The sequence below is a fragment of the Helianthus annuus genome, chromosome 2 (assembly GCF_002127325.2).
Source record: "Helianthus annuus cultivar XRQ/B chromosome 2, HanXRQr2.0-SUNRISE, whole genome shotgun sequence".
Lineage (NCBI taxonomy): Eukaryota > Viridiplantae > Streptophyta > Magnoliopsida > Asterales > Asteraceae > Helianthus > Helianthus annuus.
Genome location: NC_035434.2, coordinates 115,788,382 through 115,796,628, shown reverse-complemented (window position 1 = coordinate 115,796,628; position 8,247 = coordinate 115,788,382). Strand labels below are relative to the sequence as shown.

The 8,247-nt window shown below is 38.7% G+C and overlaps 1 non-coding gene across 1 annotated transcript; it reads left to right on the top strand.

Annotated features, from left to right (window-relative positions):
* Window positions 1-7,977: 7,977 nt before the first annotated feature.
* Window positions 7,978-8,084, top strand: LOC118489790. The gene has a single exon (XR_004887804.1). It is a non-coding gene; the product is annotated as a small nucleolar RNA R71 (small nucleolar RNA).
* Window positions 8,085-8,247: the final 163 nt, after the last annotated feature.

Below are 8,247 nucleotides of genomic sequence, written 5' to 3'. Positions count from 1 at the left end.
ACATTGGAATGAACCAAAAACATCTTCCTTAGCTACTAGAACGACTGATCGGAGTGTCGCGCTCCAGTCAAAGATAAGATTTATATACCCAAATTACCCTTAACAAATAGCTAGTGGTAGTAAGGGGTCGAACCACGAAGAGTATGTGGTTTGTGAATGGACTTGATTGATTTAAAATGGTGTCACAATTATGAAGCTTGCTAAATTATTTTTATGATTTTTGTTTTGACCCGTTTGACCATCATCACCCTCTTCATCACTAGCATCTTCCACCACCCCTTCAACAAACTGAGGTGATGGTGTTTTGACACCATTATCGACGACTCGACCACTACGTAAAGTTATTTTATTAATTGGTACCTCGCATGTGTTCTTCGAGCTTGACCCTTGATGCTTAGGGTTCACCGTGGTGTCACTTGGAAGCTTCCCCATGCTTCCTGTCACACCCTAACCGATGATGGAAACATCGGGGCATGGCACTGAGAGAAACCGATTGTCCAAGATAAATTCCATAACAACTACTTTACCGAATAGTTAATATTATGTCCCATACCATAATCTATTAAGCAAGTAAATTATCACAGACAGCGATATCTCAAAGACGAATAACATGTTCCGACAACTCAGATTTAAAATAAGATAAAATAAATTGTCTTTGTTTGTTTCTAGACTCCATCCTACTTGATTCCATAAAAGCAGGTAAAGCACAGCATCCTAAACACCTGTCACATACGTTAAAATAAAGTCAATACACATAGTGTAAAGGTGAGCATACAAGTTTGATATAGTAATAGAGTTCAAAATTTGTTTACGCATAACCAGCATGTAACATGTACAAAGTGAAGGCAAGTAGGTTATTGACAGGGAAATATGCATAGACGTGACTGCGAGTTGTAGAATGCGCAACACATATCGCCACTGGGACACATGAAGTAAAGCCCTTAACAACCCCTGTCCACGACAGGTGCTGAATCCAAACTATAGTACTATCATTGCTAAAGGGCCAGGCAACAATCACTGTAACACCCTTACTATTTTTAGGCGGATTTTGTATAGAATTACGAACATAATCATGTAATTATAATTACAAGTACATTGGAAATTACTGATTTGTTAAAACTTTTACAATTTTCAAGTACACCACCTAATGTGAGTAAATTCGTCGTTTAAAAATAACGATTAACATTGTGCGGAAGCTTGTAACTTTTTCGTGTTCGGTTCTTCGTTGAGCTTGTTCGTCCTCCGGTATTGTATGTTATACCTACAATTCATAAAACATGAATTGAATTAGTCATACGTAGTTTAGAACGTGTTTAAACGAGTTCGCGAGGCAAAATAATTGAAAAAAAAATTCAAAAACTGAGTCCGTCATGCCACGCGAAAGAATCAACATGCTCCCTCGAGTGGCGCGAGGGAGACCATTTTCCAGCAGGTTCGTATCTGGGACCTGCATATTCCCAGCACATCCAGTTTTTACGGAAACGGCCATAACTTCTTCGTTATTGATCCGCTTTACCCGATTCTTTTTCCTATGCATCCGTAATTTAATTCTCCATCTTATGGAGTTAAAATCCAACATCCGACATAATAAATTTTGAAACTTCTAAGCCTTCGACTCATTACCTTTTTACCGAATTTTAACCCGTTAATGCATTTTATCAAACAAACATATTTGTTTGATCCTCATTTCACATGCACTTCTTCAAATTAATGTTATCTACCATGTTAGGTTCTAATCACAGGTTTCTTACACAATTTAAACCCGTTTTCGCTCGTAGGTTTATTTTGACCCGTTTAAAGGGTATTTAAGTATATTTTAAACATGATTCGCTTTCATATGAATCTAGCTTTATATTTCCACATTTCTTACCAAGTAATCTTCCACCACAACTATATTTGTGGTGGATTTAATGTGGAGATCTATATATTCCGAGTTTTATCCCTCGGACTATCATCTTACGGCAAAGACCCATATAGAGTCATTTGACCCAAGATTTACCCCTTTCACTTTTTATACTTATTCAAAGTATTTGCTTGATCATGTAACTTGTTTTTAAACAACTCTTAAGATTCGTTTGCTCGATTTAGCTTATGAGGGCGTTTTGGTCATCTTAAATGCTTTCTTTACAAAAAAAGACTTTTAGTGTCGTAATTGACCAAAATTCCACTTTTAAACTAGGCTCATGTTTAAATAGCCATTGTGTTTTCAAAACACAATGACTATAGCTTAAATTATTCGGTTTACTTAAAAGATAACCCAATGTCCATTTTAACTTGTTTAGCCCTCATTGAACTTCAAGTTCTAATGATGAATTGACTAATTATACATACCTGGTTCGAATCAATATATTGATTCGTTTTGATACCTTGCCTTAGTAGCCGCTAAGCGATAGTGATGCACATATCCATCTGATTTTTATTTCTATGATCATATAGCTCAACAAACCATTAGTCGATATTGTCAAAGGGTGATAATTTCACCTTTTGACCCGTCTGGTCTAAAGGACCATGAGACTCTATGAGATGATATTTATTACCATCTTATCCATATGACTAACTCCGGTTTACACCGTATAGTCGTTTTACTTGTAAATCATCTCTTGATTCCTTTGACCCATTATGACCCATGCTATAACGTGTCTTTCCCCAAATTAATGGTTATTGTAAATAAGTGACCAAAGTACCATTTTACTCTTATTATTTGCAATGGTTTACCTTATAAGGTAACCATTTAAAAACTCGTTATCTTTTAGTCATTTCATGACCAATTAACCGCATTAGCTCCTTTTTATCCATTAAACATGATTTATGGCCATTGTCTTTTGTTCCGGACCGCACTTGCCGTGTCAGAACATCATAATTTAAAACAAGACTTACTATTTACGACCTATCAAACCAATAGGTATTAAGTAACTAGAGTGTAAGCTTTACTTACCTTGTATCCGGATTATGCTCTTTTCCGCGTATACGATCCGTTTGACCCGCTTCTTTCCCCAAGCCTCCATCTAGCTTGTCAAGAGTCAAACTAACATCATAATTCGTAAGATGGGTAGATTAGTCATCATTATTATGACCATTTCATCTTATGGACTTTGTGTCGAAACTTCTATTCGACTTCATCATAGGTTAGTTCGACTTTCTAAAGTCAACTACCTTTAATCATATAATATACACGATTACGGTAAATCAACATTATGATTAGAACCCGTTTTATCCCATATCTCATGTAATTAGTCAAGCTTGCCAATTACGCGTTTCACTTGAATTTCAACACTTTACTTCTCTTTTAGGCATTTTAACAAACACCTAATGGGCATAATTCTACATGTTTACTAACTAGTTCATAACTAGCTATTTTTACCAAGATTTACATCAAGAATCAAATCTCTATGTCTAGTGTTTATAAATATCATCCAGAACTATTATTACAACAACAATTTCACATATTTATCATCACTTTTCAAGTGTTCATCATAGTACCATAAACCCCATTTATCACCTACAAGGTCATTAGTTAAATCTCTAGTTTTATGGCACTATTTTACTAAATTTACATCTAGGGTTCGTTCCTAGATTCATAGAATCACAATTTCACTATAACATTCATATTTCATACAAGAATTCATTCATGCATGACTATCAAATTTCACAAGTATCATCAGACATTGAAATTCAACATACCTTGTGATCCCTAAGCTTGGGTGATCACGATTTTATTAAAAGCCCCAATTTCCCGGCTCGATTTCTCTTTGATTTTGGCAATTTTTGTGAATTAGGGTTCTTGGAAGGGAACCCCCCTTTTTCTCCTGTGTACATCGACCAAACACACACATATGTGTGTGTTTTGGTGTTTTTAAGTTTTAATTATAAACTTGTTTCCAATTGCCCACTTTTAGTCCCTCAAAGTTTTATTTCGATCAATTTAAGCTATAATCCACTATTTATAACTTAATCACATATTATTAACTAGATTAATTATTCCTAGTTAATTTAATGGGTTCGGGAAGTTATGACCAAGTTTATTTTAGGTCCCGTTAACTCGGGCCTTCTATAAACTTTATTTCCCAAAAGCATTCTTTTTCTCTTTTTATTAAATATTAGATTTAGTTATATAAATCCTAATATTTTCTGGCTTAATTATACCACTAACGGTACATTACCCATCTTTTAGTATTAACGTGGTTTGATTACCAAAACCATTTTTGGGGTGTTACAATCACTGTGTTAACATAACATACAAGCATTAATCGAATAACACGTAGCATGCAATAACGGTCAGCGTATAAATAGTGTTTGCGTTGTGTGTAGATTGTGGTTTAAAATAAGTAACGTATGTAACACCCAAAAGTGCGTAAAGCAAAAAGGGTTCGAGTATACTCACAGATTGTGTTTAACAAGTAAACACTCTCTTGGATTGAAGGGAGCGCTGAGGGAGATTAGCCTGAACAGTTAACGATAGCATAAATGATAAGCGGTGCGTTAAACGGTGCAAAGTACCAAGTGTCGGATGGCAATCCGATCGGATGGCCATTCGATTGGATTGACATCGTTTGGTAAGGATGTGTTTGTGTATGACGGCTTTGAAGTTTTCGGTGTAGCATTTTGAAAATAGAGAAGTATCTCTACCCTTCAGGTCGATCGATCGAACGGTCGTTCGATCGGGCGGCGATCCGATTGGTAGGACACTTAGTGAGAACAAGTTCACAACAGGATTGTCACTCGATCGGATGGCAATCCGATCGGGTGGCAATCCGTTTGTTACTGACTATGCATTGAACATGTTGAAAATTGTTTTAAGTGTCGAGGTTCGGAAATGTCACATGATCGGATGGTCGTTCGATCGGATGGCAATCCGATCGGATGCCAATCCGTTTGACATTCAGGTCTTTGAAAAATTAAATCAAATAAAAAGTTTAAGTGTTAAATCCTCAAGTGCAATCCGATCGGATTGCAGTTCGATCAGATGACAATCCGATCGGATTGCAGTTCGATCGGATGACAATCCGATCGGACGACAATCCGTCCCAACGCATCTGACCATTTTGAACTTGATTATTTTGAAAGTTGTGTAGATTGATCGAGACGGTGTTACAACGTGCTAAACAACAGAAACCCCATCATGACCCAAGTGATCCGATCGAACAGGAATCATCCTAGTCCGATCAGTTAACTTGTTCAAGACGGTTGTTCATGTCTAACGCGACATTGGCAATCTCTCTGATAGAACTCAGATCTTGAATCGACACAGCACTAAGAAGGAATAGAAGATCAGAACGAGCTCCGATTCTGTCGGTTTTGAGTGCATTGAGTGTAAAAGAGTTGAAAGAAAGTTAGATAACCATCTTTCAATCCTTTTAACCATGAATATGTGTAGATCTATGTGAAAACATTGTTTAATCTTGTGGAAATCCTTCAGATCTGAGTTGTTCTTGGTGGAATGAGGCCAAAACTTGAAGTTCATAAGAACTCCATGATGACATCACCCTACAACACCTCAAATCCACTGATTTCACGGTTAAAAGTTGAGATTCAAAGGTGAAAATGATGAAGAAGTGCGTGTAGATCATAGAAGTACAAGATTTAGGTTGAAAACTTACAAGAATCACGAGAAATCGAGAGAAAGAAGACTTGGGTGCGGCTGGTCGAGTGGAGGAGCTGTCACATCACAAATGATGTGACAGGAGTGTATTTATAGGGTTTCCAGAAGAGGAAAGTGCACATGGATCGGATTGGTCACCAATCGGATGGCCACTCGATCGGTTGGCCACTCGATCCTGGTGTCCGGCGTGTTGAGTTTGTCATTTCGATTCGCGTGTTAGACGTTGCGGTGCGTTTCGAGCGAGCGATGCGATAGGATTACCCATTAGTTACACAAATAACCTAACTACTATATCTAACATACAATCACTATAAATAACTTGCGTTTAGCATTTGCGATTAAGTTGCGATGCGATAGCGTTGCGGTTGCGTTTCGATTAATCACCACAAACATAAAGTAAACATGCACAAGTAACACCTAAGTAACATACACACGTAAAACAATATATCAATCAAGGCGCGAATGAGATTGCAATGCGACTAGCGAATAGCGATAAAACATGCGTTAAATAGCGATTAAACCTCGATTATTAATAAGTACTCCACATAATACAACTAAAGCGATAAACGAAATAGATTAATTACAGTCAAAGAAGTCAAACAGTAGTTAAGCAAGGAGTGACAGATCGCAGTTAGCAATCTTTTCTTCCTTTGACTTCAATCTTGACTTTGACTTTGACTTTCGTAACACGGGGTGTTACACTTCCCCTCATTTGAGCCACTTCCTCCGCAAGTTGGCCCACTTTCTTTGCCAATGCTTCATGCGATTTGTCCTGAATCTCGTTCTCTTTCTTGGACTCTTGCATCATTGAAAGCATCCATCTTTGCATTCAAATCACTACCACCCCCTTGATTGTTCGACCCACTTCCATTACCGCCTTGGTTGTTGTAATTCCTTTGGTACCCACCTTGATAATTATTGTCCCGACCTTGGTACCCTTGGTTGTAATTACGTTGGTAACCCCCTTGATTACCACCTTGGCGATTTTGATATGATGACCCGCTTTGGTTACCCGGTTGAAAATTCGGGTTCATTTGGTTTGCGGCATTCCCATATCTAAAATTGGGATGGTTTCTCAATCCGGGATGATAAGTGTTTGAATTCATGTTGTTATTCTTCCGGTCACCGAACACTTGATTTACTTCTTCGGTATAGTCACCCGGACCCAATTGACATTGATCGGTCTGATGACCAATCTCCCCACAATCTTCACAAACCGCGAATTGCACCGTGTTTACCTCTTTCCTCATCATACGAGCTAACTCCCGTTCTAGAGTAATGATCCGATCTTTAGAGTTAGAATTGAGATCGGGAAGTGATCCGGAAGTGTGAGAAACCATTGTTTCGCCTTATCCTTTAAAGAAAACTGAAATAATCGAAGCTTCACCTCTTCCAATTCAAAACCGTGTGAATTGCTCATCGGTCTTTTGGCGAAGTAACCGACCGGGGTACGGTACCGGAGGATTCTTGGTGGGCTCTTGAATTGGTGGAGGAGCTGTCTCTTGTTGCGGTGTTGGCGAAGCTGTGGTTTGGCTAGATCGGCTCTTTTCAGTTGGAGGTAGCGGAGCTTCCTCGGGACCTACGGTACGGTTTCTCAACGTGATGAGATGTACTTGCGCCTTTAGGTTGGTTTCGGTATTGCTTGGTAACGCGCCTTGTGGTCTCTCAGAGAAATTCTGAGCTAGTTGATTTATTTGTTTTTCAATGTTTTAAATACTAGCTTGTTGATTCCTAAAGTTCGATTCCAGTTGTTGAAATCGATCCGAGTTTTTATTTTCGGTGTCGGAGATGAGGCGAGAGATGGTATCCTCAAGCCTCTCTCTTCCCCCTTTTGTTGTTGAGAGAAATTTTGTGACTCGTTTCTTGGTTTTTGAAAGTTTGTCCGTTGGTTTAGATTTTGTTGGTTACTACTATTGCTGGGTTCTCTCCAACCAAGGTTAGGGTGGTTACGCCATCCTTGGTTGTAGGTACCCGCTGGAGGACCCGACGGCCTAGGTCTATTATCAATGTAGTTTACCGTTTCTGTTTGATTATCCATTTCTTTCATACAACTCCAATTTTCATGTGGCCCACCACATCCTCCACAAGCCATAACCGAGACCGTTTTTGCCATTTCTAACTTTTTGATTTTTGAAGAGAGGGCCTCGATTTGGGCTTGCAAGGATGTGCTTTCATCAACCTTATGGACGCCCGGGGCAATAGATTTTGTGCCTCGGGGGGTGTGCCACTGAAAATTGGTTTGAGCAATTTCCTCAATTTGATTATAAATTTCATTTGGGCGACGATTACCTAAAAGTCCCCCGGAGCTAGAGTCAAGTGTTTATCTTGTGTGTGGCAACAACCCATTATAGAAAGTGGATACTTGTTGCCATACCGCAAGACCATGATGAGGACACTTTCTTAGTAGCTCCTTGAACCTTTTCCAAGTTTCATATAAGGATTCCCCATCCTCTTGTGAAAATGTGTTAATTTCGGTTATTAATTTAGCCGTTTTAGCAGGAGGGAAATACTTATATAAAAACTTTTTGGCTAGTTCATCCCAGGTGTTTACCGAACCAACTGGGAGGGAATTAAGCCAAGCCTTAGCTCGGTCTTTTAGTGAGAATGGAAACATTCGAAGGCGGATGGCGTCATTTGATGCTCCATTG